General features: G+C 39.0%; 2 long non-coding RNA genes across 5 annotated transcripts; both read left to right on the top strand.

Annotated features, from left to right (window-relative positions):
- The first annotated feature begins 3,983 nt into the window (after positions 1 to 3,983).
- On the top strand, positions 3,984 to 11,398 carry LOC138405277 (uncharacterized). Of its 2 annotated transcripts, XR_011238978.1 has the most exons (4): positions 3,984 to 4,385; positions 7,112 to 9,246; positions 9,338 to 9,396; positions 9,641 to 11,398. It is a non-coding gene; the product is annotated as an uncharacterized lncRNA (long non-coding RNA). The 2 variants fall into 2 exon arrangements; XR_011238977.1 differs by lacking the exon at positions 3,984 to 4,385 and having other exon boundaries at positions 6,516 to 9,246.
- Positions 11,399 to 18,103: 6,705 nt separating this feature from the next.
- Positions 18,104 to 26,595, top strand: LOC138405276 (uncharacterized). 3 transcript variants are annotated; one of them, XR_011238976.1, is made up of 5 exons: positions 18,104 to 20,356; positions 20,718 to 20,838; positions 23,069 to 25,203; positions 25,295 to 25,353; positions 25,598 to 26,595. It is a non-coding gene; the product is annotated as an uncharacterized lncRNA (long non-coding RNA). The 3 variants fall into 3 exon arrangements; XR_011238975.1 differs by having other exon boundaries at positions 18,106 to 20,838; XR_011238974.1 differs by lacking the exons at positions 18,104 to 20,356; positions 20,718 to 20,838 and having other exon boundaries at positions 20,845 to 25,203.

Here is a 26,595-nt window from a genome sequence, read left to right as displayed (position 1 = left end):
AAAAGTTATTCAAGAATATCTCCTTCTCCTATGTGCTCTTATCCCTTATCCCTAGCCTTCACCACGCCCACTTTGGCCATTTGCCCTTCCGAAGGTCCTACAAGCTCGGGGATGGTACCAATTGATGCGCAATACCCAAATTAGTGGGGGCAGAGCCTACTTGCAAGTCGCTCCGACCTTCACAACAAAAGTTATTCAAGAATATCTCCTCAGATTTCTGGGAATTTCCTCGTTCGACCCCTTCCGAAGGTCGGAGAAGCTCGGGGATGGCACCAATCGATCCACAGGACCCAAATTAGTCCAGACGGAACCACTTTCCAAGTCGCTCCGACCTTCAACAAAAAAGTTATTCAGGAATATCTCCTTCTCCTATGTGCTTTTACCCCTTATCCTAGCCTTCACCACGCCCACTTTGGCCATTTGCCCTTCCGAAGGTCCTACAAGCTCGGGGATGGTACCAATTGATGCGCAATGCCCAAATTAGTGGGGGTAGAGCCTACTTGCAAGTCGCTCCGACCTTCACAACAAAAGTTATTTCAAAAATATCTCCGTCAGCACATGTGTTGACATTCCCCAAAACGGTCAATTTTCCCATTTGCTTGTTCGACCACTTCCCAAGGTCCTACAAGCTCGGGGATGGTATCAATCGATGCGCAATGCCCAAATTAGTGGGGATAGAGCCTACTTGCAAGTCGCTCCGACCTTCACAACAAAAGTTATTCAAGAATATCTCCTTCTCCTATGTGCTCTTATCCCTTATCCCTAGCCTTCACCACGCCCACTTTGGCCATTTGCCCTTCCGAAGGTCCTACGAGTTCCGGGATGGTACCAATTGATGCGCAATACGCAAATTAGTAAGGGTAGAGCCTACTTGCAAGTCGCTCCGACCTTCACAACAAAAGTTATTCAAGAATATCTCCTCAGATTTCTGGGAATTTCCTCGTTCGACCCCTTCCGAAGGTCGGAGAAGCTCGGGGATGGCACCAATCGATCCGCAGGACCCAAATTAGTCCAGACGGAACCACTTTCCAAGTCGCTCCGACCTTCACAAAAAAAGTTATTCAAGAATATCTCCTTCTCCTATGTGCTTTTACCCCTTATCCTAACCCTAACCCTAACCCTAACCCCTAACCCTAACCCCTAACCCCTAACCCCTAACCCTAACCCTAACCCTAACCCTTAACCCTAACCCTAACCCTAATACATACTTTTTTATTTAAATAAACGAATGAATTAATAAGGAGATATTTTAAATTTTATTCCTAATTCTATTTTACAACTCAAACTACATTATAAACAATATTTTACATACAACAACAAGTTTTAAACTTGTACAAAATAACGTTTTCCTCTGATTGGCTCCACTACTCCCAAAGGATCATGGGAGTTGATTAAATAATGAATTTTTCTCCATTCATTTCCCTTATATCAACCACCAATCCTAAAAAAAAGTTGGAATCATAAACAAATTACTATCCCAATAAGGATTTCCCTAAAATTAAAAAAAATATTTTCAAACATACTCAGAAATTTCAATTACTTATGAATTTTTTACAACTTTAAAATAATTTTTTCTCCTTAAAATACACATCCCACTCTCAAACAATGAGAATTAAACTTTACAAATATATTTTATCCACTAATTAACCAAAAAATGGTAAATACACTGAGATTCTCAGACGTTTTGTTTTAACCACGATAAATAGGAACACGTGTGAGCAAGACTTCCCCCCAAAATACATTACAAAACACAATAGAATGAAATACCACAATAAAATGAAATACTTGTTCTACTACTACTACTACTACTTATGGTGAGTATACTGATGACATGATGCTATTGTGATTGTTAATAACAGTATGTAACAATAATACTATATAATGATAATATTTATAATAATATAGTAGAAATATTTGTTGTGCTTCTGCTGCTGCTTCATTGGAAAAAAAACATTCAGCCACTCGGCCCTGTCCAAGATGAAACACTAAAACACTTGACTTCGGCTAACAATAGTCTTTGGCTTCCACTGACTGCATTTCCATTGGATTTGCACTCAAAATCACTGCTTTTTAATGCTTTGTGAGTGTGGGAATCATGGGGATTGTGACTTGATCAGGTGGGTGCAATGGTTTTTTTTGTCCACCAGATGGAGGTCATTGACCACTGATCACAACAGTTTTTTCAAGCTTCAACATCTTGAATCAACTTTATCAGTGTTCAAGTCAAGTCAACTTTATGATCAATAATGCCATATGTGCAGGACATACAGAGAATTGAAATAGTGTTTCCCTCTTATCCCCGGTGATAACAAGAGTATAAATATTTCAGATATGGAGGGATGAACCAAATGAACGGTATAAATAGAAACAGAATTATCAGTGGAATATCAATAGAAATATGGCAATGTGAACAGAATTACAGTATACATATAAATGAGATGCTCTCCAAAAAAAATCCACCACTACAAACGTGCTCCTAACACTATTCTGGAGGAACGATTTGGACTTCCACACTTTTTCACTCCTGACCGTCCCCTATCATTATTATTTTCATTTATTGTTCACTTCATTTGTTGTTGTTGTTACTGCTGCTGTTGCTGCTTTTTGGTGTGATGTTTTAAATCCATGTTTTATTTTGCTACACAGGACAACGCCTTGAATACATCGATTTTATTGCATTAAAATACAATACATAATACAATCAAATGAAATACGACAATAGAATGAAATACAACAATAGAATGAAATACAACAATAGAATGAAATACAACAATAGAATGAAATACAACAATAGAATGAAATACTTGTACTTCTACTACTACTACTAATGGTAACCGTACTGATGACATGATGGTCGTGTGTTTGTTAACAACAGTATGTAATAATGTAATAATAACAACACACTTTGGATCTCTCTGTGTGTATGTAATTATAATAACACTATATAATAATCATATTTATAATAATATAGTAGTAATATGGGTCTGTTGTACTGCTGCTACTGCTGCTACATTCACTACTGACCGTCCCATTCGCTTATAATGGAGAGTGTTTTTCCCTGAATATCTCAGGGACCGAAGGTCGTAGCTGCCGGCCACTGCCACCAACGGAAAGAGCACCCCTGAAAATGGGGGGGTAGCCAAAGTCCTGAGTCTCTGGCACCCCGGAAAATAGCGTGTCCACGGAGCCGGACGCGGACACGCTTGGCTATTATCCCCTTACCTAACCCTAACCCTAACCCTAACCCACCCACAGACACACACACACACACTCATTTATTTATTTTAATAAATATCAATAACTATGTCATTGACGTGTCTTTTTTCTCCCATGTCCCTCTCTCTCTTTCTCTCTCTCATTGCAGGCATCTCTGACTCCAGAACTGAAGGAGTTATTATTATCTGACTTATCATCATTATTATTATTATTATTAACAACAATACTTAATTAATTATTATATGAATTGTTGCTGCTATCATTAATAATCAATAACTTCTTTACACTGTTATTGTTTAAATTTTAACTAGTCAGAGCTGATACCTGATGTTGCTCAAGTGTTCCGGTCTCTCTCGCCTCCCCCTCACCACTGTTTCTCTGCTCTCCCCAACCAGTAGAGGCAGATGACCATCCACATTGAACCTGGTTCTGCTAGAGGTGTCTCCCTGTAAGTGAGGTAGTTTTTACTCTTCACAGTTGCCAAAGTGCTTGCTCATTGTGGGAACTGTTAGGTTTCTCTATATTAAGCAAGATTTTAAGGTCTTGACCTTCTATGTAAAGTTCCTTGAGATAATATATATTATCATTTGGCGCTATACAAATAAAATTGAATTGAATTGAATAGGTGATGGGAAAATAATAACAATAATTAATTGAGCAGTAGTATCGCAATATATTCAGTAAACTGTACAAAAATAATAATATGTTTTTTCTTCTTTCATGAACATATTTTCCACTTCATATTATGCACACAAAATTAACAAAACATTCATAGCATCTGTAAACAATACTATATAACAACACTCAAGCATACTATCTATATAACAACAGATCTGAACTGTGTTTGTTCTCAAGTGGGTTGTTTCATACATTTTTAATAACGTTATACGGATCACATTATAGCGTGACATGTTTCTGGTTAAGATTAAAAGTATGCTGACAGAAATTTCATGCGTGCCCCTTTAAGGGACTAGTGACACTACACGCAGGGCCTGCGTGATGCTGCAGCAGAGACCTGAGGGAGAGAGCAGAGGAGAAAATGGAGAAAAACGAGCTGCGATTAATAAGCAGAAAAAGAGTGAAAAAAGTTGATTTAGCAGTTGAAAAATATAACTTACCTGGTCGGGAACTGACGGGGATTTTATGAGAACTAAGTCACACTGGTTTTGGTGAGTTTTGTTTTTATTTTCTTGCAATTTTGCTGCGTTGTACCTTTTTAGCGGAAAGCTAATGCTAAAAACGTAGCTATTCACAAGGAAATGCTCCGTCATAACCTGTTTATCAGTAAATTTTTTGGGTTTATGAAGACTGTGAATGTTACAAAAGTGTCTGTAAGCTGTATAAATGAAAGGTATGCGCTATAGTTTGTGTGGGAGACGGAGCCGTGAGTTGAAAGAGACCGCTCCGCTGCCATTTTGAGACGAAAAAACACCGTAGCAGTAACGTTACAACTCAGAAACTGTGAAACATTTATTTGTGTGATTTGAGGATTTAAAAAGAGATTATTTGTGTTTATGACCTGTTACACAGGTCAGGTTTTTTGCTCGGTTTGAAGCTGGGTCGGAGCAAGGACTGTGCACACACAGACGGGATTCAAGATGGCGAGCCAGACCCAGACCTGCACCTTCAACTCATCTACTCCTTCGCGCTAGTGAGGAAATCTTCGGCTTATGGTGACTCGCTGCCAGAGTGGTAGGAGTATCAGGAACTAGTTTGAACTGAACTGATTGATTTATTATTATTTTCGGACTAAATCGAACTGAAACTTTTCATTGAACCGAACACTTGAACTCATGTTGAACTCGATTCGAAAGTGTCATACTTTTATTTGCATGTTGAGTTCATATTTTCTGAGTGTGATTGGAAATGATTGTGGTCCACTTTGATTTGATTGTGTAACTGAAGGTATTCTCTTACATTTAAAAGAAAGGGAAAAAAGATTTAACTCAGGAGGAAAAATTCTAAAAATAGATGCAACCTAGGAGAAAAAAGACTGGTTTAATTTAACTTAGATTAGCTTTACTGAAATAAACTAGGAGAACTAAAGAACGAAAGGAAAGAGTGAAATACTCTTTTCAATTATACTTGCCTTAGTATTAGGAACCTGCAGGGTATTTGTTTTGTTTTCTGTACTGTATTTTATATGTGTGTTTTGCATTCAGTAAATTGCCGGCCTTTTGTACTTAGAGCAACGGTCTCTGGTGTGATTATTCTTGCTTCCCACTCCTTAGAACCTAGAACTGGTCCAGTGGCGCAGTAAGTGGGGTGATACCGGTGCTACAAATTCAATTCAATTTTATTTGTATAGCACCAAATGATAATATACATTATCTCAAGGAGCTTTACATAGAAGGTCAAGACATTAAAATATTGTTTAATATAGAGAAACGTAACAGTTCCCACAATGAGCAAGCACTTTGGTGACTGTGAAGAGTAAAAACTCCCTCACTTACAGGGAGAAACCTCTAGCAGAACCAGGTTCAATGTGGACGGTCATCTGCCTCTACTGGTTGGGGTGAGCAGAGAAAAATGGGGAGAGAAGAGAAACAGTGGGGAGGGGGAGGCGAGAGACCGGAACACTTGAGCACCGTCAGGTATCAGCTCTGACTAGTTAAAATGTAAACGATAACAGTGTAAAGAAGTTATTGATTATTAATGATAGCAGCAACAATTCATATAATAATTAATCAAGTATTGTTGTTAATAATAATAATGATAATAATAATAATAATAGTTGTTCTCCTTCAGTTCTGGAGTCAGAGATACCTGCAATGAGAGAGAGAAAGAGAGAGAGGGACACGTCAGTAACATAGTTATTGACATTTATTAAAGTGTTAAATTAAACAGTCGGATTCCCCTGGTCCGCACCAGTTCTAAGTCAGCTGCTAGGCGCCAGCCGAGGCACACCGCCGGATACAGCTGGACGGCCACGAGCGAGGCCTCCTGACTGTGTGATGATCTCACGGCAGCTTTAAGAACTGCCACCCCCACATTTATTTAAACCCTCTCACTGCTCTGACTTCTGTGGTGGCGGTTGATATTGCCTTGCTCAGACTCCGAGGCTTTAACGCTCCTCTCTTTGCGATTCAAATGGCTGTCACATGTCAGACTGCTAACTTATTCTTAAGGTCAATTTCTGTCGTAGGTCTTGTGCCGTCAGCTCGTCTGTTGATGTGTAATCTGTGTCGGTCAAGTAATAATGTTATAAAGTTCATTCTTTAATATAAAAAATAAGTTCGTGAGGGAAAAAAGGAAATCGCGCCAGGGTGGAGGGTTCGTGGGGAATATTCTAATTTACATATTGACATAGATTTGGTCGATGTACAACCGAGTGCTGGGGTCCTTTTCTCTGGCTACCTACATGAAGGAGTTCCTCAAGGAGCACCAATAAAACAGGCCTAACCTCACACAGTGGCTTCTTATGACCTCAATATCTGAAATAGTTAAGACCTGTGTTGGATCAGTAAAATGATTCTTGCCACGTAACACACATTCATTCTTCCTGAAAAGATTGAACCCCTACGGTTACCAGAAATGTCTTAATCACATCTGTGTTTCTTAGAATTCCACATTTTGTACAAAATGTAAACTTTCACAAAAGCATCTGCAGCCCCTTTGCGATGAAACCGAAAATTAAAGCTCCAGTGATTTCACATGAGATGACGGAAGTTTTTAACTGTTATTATAATTTCACTTTCGAGAGAAGTGGAGAAGTGCTCTGTGGATGATGGGAGTTTCCCCAGCAGTCTAGACCTATAGCAGCTTAAGGGATGGTTCAGGACTCACCTGATCCAGCCAGGCTTTATCAAAAAGGAATGTTTTAAGTTTAACCTTAAATGCACAGAAGGTGTCTGCCTGGTAGCTGAATGCTCTACCTCATGTTCTACTCTTACAGACTCTTGGAACCACACGAGAGCCTGTGTTTTGGGAACGAAAACACCTACTGTCTTCACCTACTGTAGATGGTTGAGAGAGAGTCTGAGCCAGGGACAGTAAATATGGTTGAGGTTCCATCAATAAGGTGAGTAATTAAAAATGTGATACCTTACAATATACTGTGATGTAAACTGTGTTCTGAGAATGTTTTGGAAATCTGTGGGGATTTATGTAGGTAACATTAATTTGACAACCTTTACCATTTCTATTGGGGAGCCAATTTCACGGCTATGCTCAGTATCAAATTCTAAATCCACATTAAAAAATTGGGGGGTAAAAAAAATGAAAAGATGAGGAGGGCAGTTGATTTTCATGTGATTTTTACTATGTTGTAGACTGGTTTGTTTTAAATGTCCCCAGGCAAAATGGAACGTGCGTAACTTGTAGGTACTACAGTACCAGTATAGTGCCTGGAAAAGATAATATTGGTTACATGCATGATGCCTCGAGCTGCAACTGACAAGTAACACAGAAAGTGAGGGTAAACAAATGCACGTAAGAGGCATTGTCATCATCCACAGGGTCTTCTCCTGTGTCTTTTCACTCTGTAATGTGTATACTGATGACTGCCGCAGCTGGCATGACAACAGATTACTTTTCAAATTTGCTGATGACTCTGTGACAGTCAGTCTCCTCCATGCGGATGAGAACAGCCATGGTCCCATTGTGGATTGCGAATCTGTATTGTTGTGACTGCATTTTTACTACTAAATGTGACAAAAACCAAGGACATGAGTTTTAGGCATCAGCCCTCAAACTCTCAGAGTACTATCATCAAGGGGCAGGTGGTAGACTTTGTAAAGAACTACGGTACAAGTACCATGGGATGATTATTAACTATGATCTCTCTGATGACTATGTCCCTGATGATGGCTGTTTGTATTACGGATAGCATGTGGCTGATCCCTTATTCAGTAGAACATGTAGTAACATGTCCATGTTCCATGCTGTTTATTTAAAAATAATGTACTTGTCTTCTTGTACAATGCTCAATGATATAGATGTCCATTCCAGATTTCTGCATCATACCTTGGAATTGTATCCATAATTAATTATGAAAATAAATCCAGTTTATGATTTGTGATATATGACAATTTGATTCTGACTGATCATAATTCAAGGTCAGCTTTAATTTGCCTCAATTCAAGATACCTTAAATTAAGTTTAAAGTTAGAATGTCATTGTGGAAATCCTGAACTAGAATTGTGACTAATGAAGCATTGTGTTAGTTCATGCAGGACACGGAGTCATGTGCTCAGCTATACCGATAGGTTTATGGGTGCTCGTCAGTCACCCACCAATCACAGCCCATTCTCTCACCAAAGCGGTCCCTTTAAATACGACCTCATCCTCACTGATCCCTGCGAAGCTCAAACACTTTTAGCACCGTAATGGAAATTTTACATTCGTGTATGTATAATTGCATAAACAGACATGTATGTGGAGGACTGACCAAATGGTTGACCAAATTGTTCATCTAAAAGGGCAACTTTAAGGTTTACTGTGGTGGCTTAAGAGACTTGAGTTTTATGGCCTCGAGAAACCACAACTTTATGGTATCTCGTATCTCTGATTGGGATCAAACAACTGGGATCTCACGGGGGGGGAGTCATCCACAGAACATGTAAACAAAAGGACAGGATGTCTCCTCCACTGAGTGAAAATACAGAAGGGTAATATATACCTTTGCACGCTTAGTGGGAGGGGGCTGTGAGTTATAAGAACACAGATTCTCCTATGTTCTTTGCTCATTTGTGCATGTCAATCAGGTGATGTGTACTAATGAGTCCATCTGCAGATGGTGAATTAAACTTAAAGAAAGAAGTGTTTGACTTTGTGCTTGTTTCACAGAAACTGCCACCACAGCACCGAGTCCAAACACGGTTGTGGTAAATCATCTTAAACAAAAGTACCTTGCCTGCTACGCCCACTGGGCGCTCTGCATATGTCCCCTGTTTTATCTCAGCACACTGCTCGGCTAACCAGGGAACATCCAAAGAATGGAGCCTTCAGCGCCAATCATAACTGTGTCCCCATTTGCAACAAATGGGTAAAGCATGACAAAGGGTTCCTGACTGAACTCGGAATTAAATGGTTAATATCTGAAACTATAATAGTTCAACTGAATTGTAGATATCTAATGTCATTTTAATTCTACCATTACCTGTCTTGACATGTACTGTAGATGCTTGAGAGAGTGTCTGAGCCAGGGACAGTAGACATCACTGAGGTTCCATCAATAATGTGAGTATTGAAACACATGATATTGTACAATATACTGTGATGCAGATTCTCAGAAAGTTACAGCAATTTGTGGGGAAAAATTGTTTGCAGATGCTATGAATGTCGTGTTAATTTCTGACACTCAGTTCACATTTATAGAGTTGGCTTGTTTTGTCAAGAAATCATCCATGTAAATTAAAAGAACATGGAACAAATTATTTATCATGTATTGCTATATTTATTTCTTTACCATTTTCACTTTCAGTGTGGCCAGAGGCATTATGTTTTCAGCTTATCCATCCATCTGTCTGTCCCATTCATGTGAAAGCGATATCTCATGAACAACTACATCATGTAAGTCAAAGGTCGAAAGGTCAAGCTCACTTGACTTTGCATTGTTTTGAATACAAAGGAAATATCATTACATGTGGCACAAACATTCACTTGGCCTCAATGATGACTTGAATAGAATTCAGTTGTCAAAGATCAAATGGCAAGGTCACTAGGACCTCACAAAGCACACTTCTTGCCTTGTAAATGCGATACGCGCAGTACCTCAAAGTAATGGTTAATATTTACCAGTGTGTTAGGTGAATGTGTATATGTGCTCAGGAAACAATTTGTAATACGGTCTGTTCATGTAGCGTGAAGTAATATTGATAATTACATGACGACGATTAAGTTAACATAAGGCACATCAATCTCCTGCAATGCTAACTGTGCGCTGTCTGTGGAATAGTAGTACACCGTGGCTGTGGAAAAACTATGTGACTAGTGTTGTTGCAAGCAGGCTATTTTAAATTGATTTTTTCAGAAATAATTGCGTTACTGAGTGTACTGTTCTAAATTGTGAGTTGCAATATATTATCAGTATATTAGAAGTAAGCCGAGTTAAAGAATATTTTGTGAAATGCTGTATTTGTTTATCTTACATGCTTATGTTTACTTTATTACTGGTATCCAAAGTTGTTTAATGAATGCAGGTGCTAGGTCACAGATTAGACAGGTTAAATGTCTGTTTGGATGTACATGGTCTATAGTAATATTTCAGTATAGTCTATTGACGTATGTAATATTTCAGTTCTGTAGATATTCAGCAGTAATTGTACACATTGTGGCATTTGTATTTACAGTAGGTGGTTATCCTGATAATGAGTCATAATACACATGATCTGAGAAAAGTATGTGTCCATTTATCGTTCACTCAAATACACCCTTTTTCAGGTATTTTACACTAGAAAAACAGCTTCCGGCTACGGCGACCCGAATGTAGTTGTGCTTCCTGGGTCTCAGGGGGAACCTCTACTTAAAACTTGGGGCCCCTGGGTGGTTTTGGGCTCGAACTGAGGTAGGAGGTAGGTGGAAAAAATGTGATCTTTTGACCTGCAACACCCAGAGCTTTAATAACACATAGGGAGCCTTCTGGGGTGAGAGGAGAGGCAGTGTGCAAAATGTCAGAGCTCTAGCTGGTCAGGGGCCCAAACTGCGAATCTTTGATATCATCTACATTTGCCACTGCCTGTTTATATCTTTGAATGACTTCTATTTTTGATATTTTATATTTCATGTTGAATGCTGTTTGCACCGGGGATAAGAGGGAAACGCTATTTCAATTCTCTGTATTTCCTGCACATATGTCATTATTGATCATAAAGTTGACTTGACTTGAACACTGATAAAGTTGATTCAAGATGTTGAATCTAGGAAAAACTGTTGTGATCCGTGGTCAATGACCTCCATCTAGTGGACGAAAAAAACCATTGCACCCACCTTATCAAGTCACAATCCCCATTATTCCTACACTCACAAACCATTAAAAAGCAATGATTTTGAGTGCAAATCCAATGGAAATGCAGTCAGTGGAAACCAAAGACTATTGTTAGCAGTAGTCAAGTGTTTTAGTGTTTCATCTTGGACACTGCCTTGTTTATTTGTCTGTAGCCATGTCCAAACTCTTCCACAAAGGGCCGAGTGGCTGAATGTTTTCTTGCCAATTCAAGATTCAACAATTTTTACTGTCAAATACACACAAGAACACACACGTTCCCCTGTGAATTGAAATTCTTGTGCTGTCCTTTCTGGAATACCAGCCGACCAAAATAGACATTCAAATACAATATTTACATCAAATACAATAAGAATATGAAACATGTTTAAGAGTAAGGTGAAAACAAGGGTAATGAGGTGAATAGGGTGAGTATTGTGCAAAACTGAGCAGTGCAAATGTATGCAATGTAAATGTAAACAGTACAATTGGAAATAGTTTAATAATGGAGCTAGCTCTCCTGTCAACCCTGCCTGCGGTGGTAAATGCTCTGCAGAGAGGGCAGTGAGTTCTTGATGATTTTTTCTGCTGTCTTCGCCACTCTCTGCAGGCGTTTGCGGTCCATAGTAGATGTGCTGTCGTACCACACGGTGATGCAGCTGGTCAATATGCTCTCAATGATGCAGCTGTAGAAGTTGCTGAGGATCTTAGGAGTCATCCCAAACTTCCTCAGCCTCCTCAGGAAGTACAGCCGCTGTTGAGCCTTCATGACTAGCTGTGTGGTGTTTAATGTCCAGGTGAGGTCCTCACTGAAGTGGACCCCGAGGTATTTAAAGCTGAAATGAATGAAGCAGCAGCAGCACAACAGACACATATTACTACTATATTATTATTACTTTGGCTACCCCCCCATTTTCAGGGGTGCTCTTTCCGTTGGTGGCAGTGCCCGGCAGCTATGACCTTCGGTCCCTGAGATATTCAGGGAAAACACTCCCCATTATAAGCGAATGGGATGGTCAGTAGTGAAAGTTTCACCAAGTGTGGAGGCCCAAATCGTTCCTCCAGAATAGTGATAGGAGCATGTTTCAGGTCATTTGTAGTCTTGGTGGTGGTGGTTTATAGTGGTGGATTTGTTTTGGAGAGCATCACATTTATATTTGTACTGTAATTCTGTACCATAATTATATTCCACTGATAATTCTGTTTATATTTATACTGTTCATTCTGTTCATCCTGCCATATCTGCCATATTTATACTCTTGATATGGTCTAGATTTGACACTGCCTCTGTGTGGCACAAAACAACTGGAAACAGTGGCTCTGCCTGCACAAAAGCACTGGAGATGACGAAAGAAGCTTCAAGCCACTTTGTGAAGAAAGGTTCATCTTCTGAACTAAAGTTGCAATTTTAAGCTTCTCTCGCCATCTCCAATGCTTTTGTGCACGCAAAGCCACTGTTTTCAGCTGTTTTGTGCACACAGAGCCACTTTATGAATAAATCACATGATGACCAGTGGAGAGACCTTGGACCATCATTTCAGACAGTCAGTGACTGGCATTTAACCATGATGCCTGATCTATTCACCTTGCATGAATGCTTTCAGTTTCAAATTTTCTCCAAATCAGTGTTTTCCTGCCACACGATCATTGTATGTGGTTGATGACTATCTCCATTCTCATATCATGTTGTCAAACCAATCAGATGTTCTCCTGCTTGTAGACTTGCCAGAAATGCTGTGGGCAAAGGACAAATACGATGTGGGCCTCATCAGAAACTGTGACCCAGTTACAATTACCCCAAAATCTGAATATCGACCATGTAAACAATGGTACCCAGTCAGACAGGAAGCTGTGGATAGGATACGCCCTGTTTTTGCATCTCTCTTGCAGGCTGGTGTAATTATCCCCTGCCCTGATTCGCCAGTCCATACTCCACTGTTTCCAGTTAAGAAAATCAGAGTGTTGTATATTGGGGTAGCGATGATGTGAAGATGATGAAGGAATTGCCGATTGACACCGTTTGATTGTTTGAAAGGTTTATTACAAAAAGTTCAGCATCAATACAAGCACTGCAATCTGCCTGGAGAGAGATCTGGGGCCAATGTGAATCTCTTCTCCCTAACAGCTTCAACTCCCCGTTTATATAGGAGAGTTGTTTTTGTGAAAACACATCTGGCTTTCATCCAGCCCACCTCATCTGTTTGGTAACAGGGAGGGAAAGGCACCAGCTCAAATTTAGGGTGACAGTTTAAGCCGTGACCTAATGCATTAATGTATACATTCAGTTTTTCTCAGAAAACCTAAACTTATAGGCCTCTGAATTCCTCAGGACCTATGGGCCTCAAACTCAGAGATCAGCTTCCTTTAAAGAGAACACAACACATGACATTTCAGACACCACAAGAGATAAAGGTCAGCCTATTGAGTGGTGATTTGTGCAGGATTTGAAGGCTGTGAATGACGCTGTAATTGCTCGATCACCCATTGTTCCCAACCCGTACACGTTGCTTTCCCAAATTCCGCCTGATGCAGAGTGGTTTTCGGTTGTAGATTTATCCAATGCTTTTTTTAAACGTTCCTGTCCACAAGGACAGCCAGTACTGGTTTGCTTTTAACTTTGAAAACAAGGCCTACACATTCAGACGCCTTTGTCGAGGCTACTGTGAGCCTACTTCTCTGCTAAACTTGACCCAGTGGCAGCTGGCCCTCCACAAAGCTTGTGTGCAGTGGCCGCCTGTGAAAAAGCAGTTCTTGCCTCACGTGACATCGTAGGCTACTCTGACTTGACACTTCTTGTTACTCATGCTGTGTCTCTCATTCTCACAGAACAGAAGACCTCACATCTTTCTGCTGCTAGCTGTTCTTCTTGATATGCCCAACATCACAGTGAAACGCTGTTCAACCTTGAATCCAGCCACGCTTCTCCCGCTTCCAGATGACGGGTGGAGAACACAACTGTGTTGCTGAACTACAAGTCCAGTGTTCACCACAACCTGACCTTTCTGATGAACTATGACTTGATTCTGTATGTAAATGGGTCCGCCTCACGTGAACCCGGTCTCTGGTACTAACTTTGTTGGTTTTTCTGTCTATTCTGATAGTGACATTCTCTTCTCTGGTCCTTTTCCTCATCACCTCTCAGCCCAGGCAGCAGAACTCATTGTGCTCACTGAAAGCATGCAAATTGGCTACTGGTAAAACACTCACAGTTTACAAAGACTCCGGATATGCATTTGGTTTCACTCATGATTTTGGTGCTCTCTGCAGGCACAGGTAATTTTTGGTTGTTCACCATGGCCTCACCATTAGAAGGTAAATCTCACTGCTTAGTGATGGTCAACATGTGGTCAAAATGGGTTGAAGCCTTTCCTGCTTCAAAACAAACTGCAAGTGTAGTCACCAAAGCACTGTTACAAGACATCATTCCACAATGGGGGATTCCTAGCAGAATCTAAAGTGACAAAGCTGTCAAACAACTCAGCTCTCATCTAGGAATGGATTTGCGAACACACTGTGCATATCATCCAGCCAGTGGCGGAGCTTTGGAACAAGAAAATGCACACTCAAAACGAAGCTCGCAAAGTGCTGTGAAGACAGAGGTCTCACATGGACAAAGGTCCTGCCTCTGGCGCTGATGTATATGAGGATGAGAAAACGAACCAGGTCTAACCTTTCACCTTATGAGATTCTTTTTGCAACTCCTCCCCACATTGGTGCGGGTCTTTCACCCTCTCCACTTCCCGCCACAGACTTGTGTGATATGCATGATATGTTGTCCTATTGTTCTAACCTGACTAATGCTCTTTCAGACATCAGGAAACAGGTGACATCTTCCCTTCCTCATCCAGTGACTGAACCACTTCACGACCCCCGTCCAGGCGACTTCGTGGTGGTCAAAGACTTTCGGAGAAAGAACTGGCGCTCACTCAGGTGGCAAGGGCACTACCAGGTGCTACTCACAACCCACACTGCAGTGCTGAGAGAGCCACCTGGATCCACACTAACCATTGCAAAGGAGTACTGGCTCCATCTGAACAGCTGACACCTCCAGCTGAAACCACACACACTGATACTCCCACAGGTTGAGAATCACAGAGAGTGTCGTGTGATTAGCACATGAGCGTTCTGCCACAACAGTTGTCTCTTATGTTTCCTGTTTACCTGACTGTATAAAACCTTCTTCTTTCCCTATTCAGAGTTGTTCCACTCTGAGCATTCATGCTAAGTGTGAAACCCTCTGCAGAGCTTTCTTTTAAATGACCTAAAGACAACTGTCTGAGAAACTCTTTATTTTACATCTCAAGATAAATTTCCACCACAAGTGTAACCACCTACTGTAAATACAAATGCCACAATGTGAAATTACAAGTGCAATAAGTACAAACATTTTTTTTTTACATAAAGAGTAATTGACGTTTGGAAAGAATTCAATCCTAAGGGAAGACTATACATTTTTCTCAGCACCACATCAAAGATACTCCAGGATAGATAATTTTTTCATGTTCAGTTAGGACAGTTATAGGATCGAAAATTGTGAAATTGGAGTGAGAGACATATCAGACCATAGTCCTGTATATATGACTCTGGCTATGTCAAGAGAACAAAAATCAACACTTTGGAGGCTAAATATAAATGTATTAAAAGGACAAATGAAGGAAGAGTTTATTAAAGAAATTCAGTGATATGTGAGGGAGAATGATAATGGTGAGGTGTCTCCCTCGGTGCTGTGGGACGCGTGTAAAGCTGTGATTAGAGGACAACGAATTGCTAAATCAACATACTTGAAAAGGCAAACACAGGAAAAACTCAATAAATTAGAATCAGAGCTTAAAAAATTGGAAAAAGAACATAAAAAAAATGTGGACGAGCGAATAAACCAAAATATCAAAAGAGTTAGAACAGAGGTAAATGACATCTCAGGACAAGAGATTCAAAAAAAGCTGTTGTACTATGACGTGGGAAGTAAATCTACAAAATTGCTGGGCTACAGATTAAAAAGGCATAGGGGCTGAGCTACAAATCTACCAAAATATAAGACAGAAGAGATACATACATGTTTTGAAACATATTATAAGAATCTATATTCCCAACCAAAAATAAATAATAAACATCAGATAGCCACATGGCTGGATTCCTTAAATTTACACAGGGTGGCAGAGGACCAGAATTCAGCTCTGATAAAGGAAATCACAGCAGAAGAAATAAAATGATAAAAAAATAAAATGAAATACTTGTTCTACTACTACTACTACTACTACTTATGGTGAGTATACTGATGACATGATGCTATTGTGATTGTTAATAACAGTATGTAACAATAATACTATATAATGATAATATTTATAATAATATAGTAGAAATATGTGTTGTGCTTCTGCTGCTGCTTCATTGGAAAAAAAAACATTCAGCCACTCGGCCCTGTCCAAGATGAAACACTAAAACACTTGACTTCGGCTAACAATAGTCTTTGGCTTCCACTGACTGCATTTCCATTGGATTTGCACTCAAAATCACTGCTTTTTAATGCTTTGTGAGTGTGGGAATCATGGGGATTGTGACTTGATCAGGTGGGTGCAATGGTTTTTTTTGTCCACCAGATGGAGGTCATTGACCACTGATCACAACAGTTTTTTCAAGCTTCAACATCTTGAATCAACTTTATCAGTCTTCAAGTCAAGTCAACTTGTCACTTACAGAGGAAATACAGAGAATTGAAATAGTGTTTCCCTCTTCCCGCACATTATTTATTATTATTATTATTATTATTATTATTATCATTGTTATTATCATTACTATTACTATTATTTATCCAATTTAATTTAAATCAATTGAAACAATTCCTAAAAAAGTTAGACATTTTTTTTAAACAAAATCACTTTCCTCACCTCTCTTCCCTCATGAAAGTGAGGGAATAGGGGGAGGCAGAGTTCACAGCCCGAACAGGCGGGGGAGGGCTTAGCCCGGCCGGCTTCTCTCCCTGACTCTGCGCCCCTTATTATATGAATGGTATAAAAAAATATGAAAAGGAGGATTCTAAACCAAATCACTTTTATGAATACTTTTTTTTTTTAAATAAACGAATGAATTAATAAGGAGATATTTTAAATTTTATTCCTAATTCTATTTTACAACTCAAACTACATTATAAACAATATTTTACATACAACAACAAGTTTTAAACTTGTACAAAATAACGTTTTCCTCTGATTGGCTCCACTACTCCCAAAGGATCATGGGAGTTGATTAAATAATGAATTTTTCTCCATTCATTTCCCTTATATCAACCACCAATCCTCAAAAAAAGTGGGAATCATAAACAAATTACTATCCCAATAAGGATTTCCCTAAAATTAAAAAAAAATATTTTCAAACATACTCAGAAATTTCAATTACTTATGAATTTTTTACAACTTTAAAATAATTTTTTCTCCTTAAAATACACATCCCACTCTCAAACAATGAGAATTAAACTTTACAAATATATTTTATCCACTAATTAACCAAAAAATGGTAAATACACTGAGATTCTCAGACGTTTTGTTTTAACCACGATAAATAGGAACACGTGTGAGCAAGACTTCCCCCCAAAATACATTACAAAACACAATAGAATGAAATACCACAATAAAATGAAATACTTGTTCTACTACTACTACTACTTATGGTGAGTATACTGATGACATGATGCTATTGTGATTGTTAATAACAGTATGTAACAATAATACTATATAATGATAATATTTATAATAATATAGTAGAAATATGTGTTGTGCTTCTGCTGCTGCTTCATTGGAAAAAAAACATTCAGCCACTCGGCCCTGTCCAAGATGAAACACTAAAACACTTGACTTCGGCTAACAATAGTCTTTGGCTTCCACTGACTGCATTTCCATTGGATTTGCACTCAAAATCACTGCTTTTTAATGCTTTGTGAGTATGGGAAACATGGGGATTGTGACTTGATCAGGTGGGTGCAATGGTTTTTTTTGTCCAACAGATGGAGGTCATTGACCACTGATCACAACAGTTTTTTCAAGCTTCAACATCTTGAATCAACTTTATCAGTGTTCAAGTCAAGTCAACTTTATGATCAATAATGCCATATGTGCAGGACATACAGAGAATTGAAATAGTGTTTCCCTCTTATCCCCGGTGATAACAAGAGTATAAATATTTCAGATATGGAGGGATGAACCAAATGAACGGTATAAATAGAAACAGAATTATCAGTGGAATATCAATAGAAATATGGCAATGTGAACAGAATTACAGTATACATATAAATGAGATGCTCTCCAAAAAAAATCCACCACTACAAACGTGCTCCTAACACTATTCTGGAGGAACGATTTGGACCACACTTTTTCACTCCTGACCGTCCCCTATCATTATTATTTTCATTTATTGTTCACTTCATTTGTTGTTGTTGTTACTGCTGCTGTTGCTGCTTTTTGGTGTGATGTTTTAAATCCATGTTTTATTTTGCTACACAGGACAACGCCTTGAATACATCGATTTTATTGCATTAAAATACAATACATAATACAATCAAATGAAATACGACAATAGAATGAAATACGACAATAGAATGAAATACAACAATAGAATGAAATACAACAATAGAATGAAATACTTGTACTTCTACTACTACTACTAATGGTAACCGTACTGATGACATGATGGTCGTGTGTTTGTTAACAACAGTATGTAATAATGTAATAATAACAACACACTTTGGATCTCTCTGTGTGTATGTAATTATAATAACACTATATAATAATCATATTTATAATAATATAGTAGTAATATGGGTCTGTTGTACTGCTGCTACTGCTGCTACATTCACTACTGACCGTCCCATTCGCTTATAATGGAGAGTGTTTTTCCCTGAATATCTCAGGGACCGAAGGTCGTAGCTGCCGGCCACTGCCACCAACGGAAAGAGCACCCCTGAAAATGGGGGGGTAGCCAAAGTCCTGAGTCTCTGGCACCCCGGAAAATAGCGTGTCCACGGAGCCGGACGCGGACACGCTTGGCTATTATCCCCTTACCTAACCCTAACCCTAACCCTAACCCACCCACAGACACACACACACACACTCATTTATTTATTTTAATAAATATCAATAACTATGTCATTGACGTGTCTTTTTTCTCCCATGTCCCTCTCTCTCTTTCTCTCTCTCATTGCAGGCATCTCTGACTCCAGAACTGAAGGAGTTATTATTATCTGACTTATCATCATTATTATTATTATTATTAACAACAATACTTAATTAATTATTATATGAATTGTTGCTGCTATCATTAATAATCAATAACTTCTTTACACTGTTATTGTTTAAATTTTAACTAGTCAGAGCTGATACCTGATGTTGCTCAAGTGTTCCGGTCTCTCTCGCCTCCCCCTCACCACTGTTTCTCTGCTCTCCCCAACCAGTAGAGGCAGATGACCATCCACATTGAACCTGGTTCTGCTAGAGGTGTCTCCCTGTAAGTGAGGTAGTTTTTACTCTTCACAGTTGCCAAAGTGCTTGCTCATTGTGGGAACTGTTAGGTTTCTCTATATTAAGCAAGATTTTAAGGTCTTGACCTTCTATGTAAAGTTCCTTGAGATAATATATATTATCATTTGGCGCTATACAAATAAAATTGAATTGAATTGAATAGGTGATGGGAAAATAATAACAATAATTAATTGAGCAGTAGTATCGCAATATATTCAGTAAACTGTACAAAAATAATAATATGTTTTTTCTTCTTTCATGAACATATTTTCCACTTCATATTATGCACACATAAAATTAACAAAACATTCATAGCATCTGTAAACAATACTATATAACAACACTCAAGCATACTATCTATATAACAACAGATCTGAACTGTGTTTGTTCTCAAGTGGGTTGTTTCATACATTTTTAATAACGTTATACGGATCACATTATAGCGTGACATGTTTCTGGTTAAGATTAAAAGTATGCTGACAGAAATTTCATGCGTGCCCCTTTAAGGGACTAGTGACACTACACGCAGGGCCTGCGTGATGCTGCAGCAGAGACCTGAGGGAGAGAGCAGAGGAGAAAATGGAGAAAAACGAGCTGCGATTAATAAGCAGAAAAAGAGTGAAAAAAGTTGATTTAGCAGTTGAAAAATATAACTTACCTGGTCGGGAACTGACGGGGATTTTATGAGAACTAAGTCACACTGGTTTTGGTGAGTTTTGTTTTTATTTTCTTGCAATTTTGCTGCGTTGTACCTTTTTAGCGGAAAGCTAATGCTAAAAACGTAGCTATTCACAAGGAAATGCTCCGTCATAACCTGTTTATCAGTAAATTTTTTGGGTTTATGAAGACTGTGAATGTTACAAAAGTGTCTGTAAGCTGTATAAATGAAAGGTATGCGCTATAGTTTGTGTGGGAGACGGAGCCGTGAGTTGAAAGAGACCGCTCCGCTGCCATTTTGAGACGAAAAAACACAGTAGCAGTAACGTTACAACTCAGAAACTGTGAAACATTTATTTGTCTGATTTGAGGATTTAAAAAGAGATTATTTGTGTTTATGACCTGTTACACAGGTCAGGTTTTTTGCTCGGTTTGAAGCTGGGTCGGAGCAAGGACTGTGCACACACAGACGGGATTCAAGATGGCGAGCCAGACCCAGACCTGCACCTTCAACTCATCTACTCCTTCGCGCAAGTGAGGAAATCTTTGGCTTATGGTGACTCGCTGCCAGAGTGGTAGGAGTATCAGGAACTAGTTTGAACTGAACTGATTGATTTATTATTATTTTCGGACTAAATCGAACTGAAACTTTTCATTGAACCGAACACTTGAACTCATGTTGAACTCGATTCGAAAGTGTCATACTTTTATTTGCAAGTTGAGTTCATATTTTCTGAGTGTGATTGGAAATGATTGTGGTCCACTTTGATTAGATTGTGTAACTGAAGGTATTCTCTTACATTTAAAAGAAAGGGAAAAAAGATTTAACTCAGGAGGAAAAATTCTAAAAATAGATGCAACCTAGGAGAAAAAAGACTGGTTTAACTTAACTTAGATTAGCTTTACTGAAATAAACTAGGAGAACTAAAGAACGAAAGGAAAGAGTGAAATACTCTTTTCAATTATACTTGCCTTAGTATTAGGAACCTGCAGGGTATTTGTTTTGTTTTCTGTACTGTATTTTATATTTGTGTTTTGCATTCAGTAAATTGCCGGCCTTTTGTACTTAGAGCAACGGTCTCTGGTGTGATTATTCTTGCTTCCCACTCCTTAGAACCTAGAACTGGTCCAGTGGCGCAGTAAGTGGGGTGATACCGGTGCTACAAATTCAATTCAATTTTATTTGTATAGCGCCAAATGATAATATACATTATCTCAAGGAGCTTTACATAGAAGGTCAAGACATTAAAATATTGTTTAATATAGAGAAACGTAACAGCACTTTGGTGACTGTGAAGAGTAAAAACTCCCTCACTTACAGGGAGAAACCTCTAGCAGAACCAGGTTCAATATGGACGGTCATCTGCCTCTACTGGTTGGGGTGAGCAGAGAAAAATGGGGAGAGAAGAGAAACAGTGGGGAGGGGGAGGCGAGAGACCGGAACACTTGAGCACCATCAGGTATCAGCTCTGACTAGTTAAAATGTAAACGATAACAGTGTAAAGAAGTTATTGATTATTAATGATAGCAGCAACAATTCATATAATAATTAATTAAGTATTGTTGTTAATAATAATAATGATAATAATAATAATAATAGTTGTTCTCCTTCAGTTCTGGAGTCAGAGATACCTGCAATGAGAGAGAGAAAGAGAGAGAGGGACACGTCAGTAACATAGTTATTGACATTTATTAAAGTGTTAAATTAAACAGTCGGATTCCCCTGGTCCGCACCAGTTCTAAGTCAGCTGCTAGGCGCCAGCCGAGGCACACCGCCGGATACAGCTGGACGGCCACGAGCGAGGCCTCCTGACTGTGTGATGATCTCACGGCAGCTTTAAGAACTGCCACTCCCACATTTATTTAAACCCTCTCACTGCTCTGACTTCTGTGGTGGCGGTTGATATTGCCTTGCTCAGACTCCGAGGCTTTAACGCTCCTCTCTTTGCGATTCAAATGGCTGTCACATGTCAGACTGCTAACTTATTCTTATGGTCAATTTCTGTCGTAGGTCTTGTGCCGTCAGCTCGTCTGTTGATGTGTAATCTGTGTCGGTCAAATAATAATGTTATAAAGTTCATTCTTTAATATAAAAAATAAGTTCGTGAGGGAAAAAAGGAAATCGCGCCAGGGTGGAGGGTTCGTGGGGAATATTCTCATTTACATATTGACATAGATTTGGTCGATGTACAACCGAGTGCTGGGGTCCTTTTCTCTGGCTACCTACATGAAGGAGTTCCTCAAGGAGCACCAATAAAACAGGCCTAACCTCACACAGTGGCTTCTTATGACCTCAATATCTGAAATAGTTAAGACCTGTGTTGGATCAGTAAAATGATTCTTGCCACGTAACACACATTCATTCTTCCTGAAAAGATTGAACCCCTACGGTTACCAGAAATGTCTTAATCACATCTGTGTTTCTTAGAATTCCACATTTTGTACAAAATGTAAACTTTCACAAAAGCATCTGCAGCCCCTTTGCGATGAAACCGAAAATTAAAGCTCCAGTGATTTCACGACATGAGATGACGGAAGTTTTTAACTGTTATTATAATTTCACTTTCGAGAGAAGTGGAGAAGTGCTCTGTGGATGATGGGAGTTTCCCCAGCAGTCTAGACCTATAGCAGCTTAAGGGATGGTTCAGGACTCACCTGATCCAGCCAGGCTTTATCAAAAAGGAATGTTTTAAGTTTAACCTTAAATGCACAGAAGGTGTCTGCCTGGTAGCTGAATGCTCTACCTCATGTTCTACTCTTACAGACTCTTGGAACCACACGAGAGCCTGTGTTTTGGGAACGAAAACACCTACTGTCTTCACCTACTGTAGATGGTTGAGAGAGAGTCTGAGCCAGGGACAGTAAATATGGTTGAGGTTCCATCAATAAGGTGAGTAATTAAAAATGTGATACCTTACAATATACTGTGATGTAAACTGTGTTCTGAGAATGTTTTGGAAATCTGTGGGGATTTATGTAGGTAACATTAATTTGACAACCTTTACCATTTCTATTGGGGAGCCAATTTCACGGCTATGCTCAGTATCAAATTCTAAATCCACATTAAAAAATTGGGGGGTAAAAAAAATGAAAAGATGAGGAGGGCAGTTGATTTTCATGTGATTTTTACTATGTTGTAGACTGGTTTGTTTTAAATGTCCCCAGGCAAAATGGAACGTGCGTAACTTGTAGGTACTACAGTACCAGTATAGTGCCTGGAAAAGATAATATTGGTTACATGCATGATGCCTCGAGCTGCAACTGACAAGTAACACAGAAAGTGAGGGTAAACAAATGCACGTAAGAGGCATTGTCATCATCCACAGGGTCTTCTCCTGTGTCTTTTCACTCTGTAATGTGTATACTGATGACTGCCGCAGCTGGCATGACAACAGATTACTTTTCAAATTTGCTGATGACTCTGTGACAGTCAGTCTCCTCCATGCGGATGAGAACAGCCATGGTCCCATTGTGGATTGCGAATCTGTATTGTTGTGACTGCATTTTTACTACTAAATGTGACAAAAACCAAGGACATGAGTTTTAGGCATCAGCCCTCAAACTCTCAGAGTACTATCATCAAGGGGCAGGTGGTAGACTTTGTAAAGAACTACGGTACAAGTACCATGGGATGATTATTAACTATGATCTCTCTGATGACTATGTCCCTGATGATGGCTGTTTGTATTACGGATAGCATGCGGCTGATCCCTTATTCAGTAGAACATGTAGTAACATGTCCATGTTCCATGCTGTTTATTTAAAAATAATGTACTTGTCTTCTTGTACAATGCTCAATGATATAGATGTCCATTCCAGATTTCTGCATCATACCTTGGAATTGTATCCATAATTAATTATGAAAATAAATCCAGTTTATGATTTGTGATATATGACAATTTGATTCTGACTGATCATAATTCAAGGTCAGCTTTAATTTGCCTCAATTCAAGATACCTTAAATTAAGTTTAAAGTTAGAATGTCATTGTGGAAATCCTGAACTAGAATTGTGACTAATGAAGCATTGTGTTAGTTCATGCAGGACACGGAGTCATGTGCTCAGCTATACCGATAGGTTTATGGGTGCTCGTCAGTCACCCACCAATCACAGCCCATTCTCTCACCAAAGCGGTCCCTTTAAATACGACCTCATCCTCACTGATCCCTGCGAAGCTCAAACACTTTTAGCACCGTAATGGAAATTTTACATTCGTGTATGTATAATTGCATAAACAGACATGTATGTGGAGGACTGACCAAATGGTTGACCAAATTGTTCATCTAAAAGGGCAACTTTAAGGTTTACTGTGGTGGCTTAAGAGACTTGAGTTTTATGGCCTCGAGAAACCACAACTTTATGGTATCTCGTATCTCTGATTGGGATCAAACAACTGGGATCTCACGGGGGGGGAGTCATCCACAGAACATGTAAACAAAAGGACAGGATGTCTCCTCCACTGAGTGAAAATACAGAAGGGTAATATATACCTTTGCACGCTTAGTGGGAGGGGGCTGTGAGTTATAAGAACACAGATTCTCCTATGTTCTTTGCTCATTTGTGCATGTCAATCAGGTGATGTGTACTAATGAGTCCATCTGCAGATGGTGAATTAAACTTAAAGAAAGAAGTGTTTGACTTTGTGCTTGTTTCACAGAAACTGCCACCACAGCACCGAGTCCAAACACGGTTGTGGTAAATCATCTTAAACAAAAGTACCTTGCCTGCTACGCCCACTGGGCGCTCTGCATATGTCCCCTGTTTTATCTCAGCACACTGCTCGGCTAACCAGGGAACATCCAAAGAATGGAGCCTTCAGCGCCAATCATAACTGTGTCCCCATTTGCAACAAATGGGTAAAGCATGACAAAGGGTTCCTGACTGAACTCGGAATTAAATGGTTAATATCTGAAACTATAATAGTTCAACTGAATTGTAGATATCTAATGTCATTTTAATTCTACCATTACCTGTCTTGACATGTACTGTAGATGCTTGAGAGAGTGTCTGAGCCAGGGACAGTAGACATCACTGAGGTTCCATCAATAATGTGAGTATTGAAACACATGATATTGTACAATATACTGTGATGCAGATTCTCAGAAAGTTACAGCAATTTGTGGGGAAAAATTGTTTGCAGATGCTATGAATGTCGTGTTAATTTCTGACACTCAGTTCACATTTATAGAGTTGGCTTGTTTTGTCAAGAAATCATCCATGTAAATTAAAAGAACATGGAACAAATTATTTATCATGTATTGCTATATTTATTTCTTTACCATTTTCACTTTCAGTGTGGCCAGAGGCATTATGTTTTCAGCTTATCCATCCATCTGTCTGTCCCATTCATGTGAAAGCGATATCTCATGAACAACTACATCATGTAAGTCAAAGGTCGAAAGGTCAAGCTCACTTGACTTTGCATTGTTTTGAATACAAAGGAAATATCATTACATGTGGCACAAACATTCACTTGGCCTCAATGATGACTTGAATAGAATTCAGTTGTCAAAGATCAAATGGCAAGGTCACTAGGACCTCACAAAGCACACTTCTTGCCTTGTAAATGCGATACGCGCAGTACCTCAAAGTAATGGTTAATATTTACCAGTGTGTTAGGTGAATGTGTATATGTGCTCAGGAAACAATTTGTAATACGGTCTGTTCATGTAGCGTGAAGTAATATTGATAATTACATGACGACGATTAAGTTAACATAAGGCACATCAATCTCCTGCAATGCTAACTGTGCGCTGTCTGTGGAATAGTAGTACACCGTGGCTGTGGAAAAACTATGTGACTAGTGTTGTTGCAAGCAGGCTATTTTAAATTGATTTTTTCAGAAATAATTGCGTTACTGAGTGTACTGTTCTAAATTGTGAGTTGCAATATATTATCAGTATATTAGAAGTAAGCCGAGTTAAAGAATATTTTGTGAAATGCTGTATTTGTTTATCTTACATGCTTATGTTTACTTTATTACTGGTATCCAAAGTTGTTTAATGAATGCAGGTGCTAGGTCACAGATTAGACAGGTTAAATGTCTGTTTGGATGTACATGGTCTATAGTAATATTTCAGTATAGTCTATTGACGTATGTAATATTTCAGTTCTGTAGATATTCAGCAGTAATTGTACACATTGTGGCATTTGTATTTACAGTAGGTGGTTATCCTGATAATGAGTCATAATACACATGATCTGAGAAAAGTATGTGTCCATTTATCGTTCACTCAAATACACCCTTTTTCAGGTATTTTACACTAGAAAAACAGCTTCCGGCTACGGTGAC

Source organism: Paralichthys olivaceus, chromosome 17, assembly GCF_024713975.1.
Source record: "Paralichthys olivaceus isolate ysfri-2021 chromosome 17, ASM2471397v2, whole genome shotgun sequence".
Lineage (NCBI taxonomy): Eukaryota > Metazoa > Chordata > Actinopteri > Pleuronectiformes > Paralichthyidae > Paralichthys > Paralichthys olivaceus.
The sequence above is the reverse complement of the archived record's forward strand: the minus strand, read 5'-3'. Positions and strand labels throughout refer to the sequence as shown.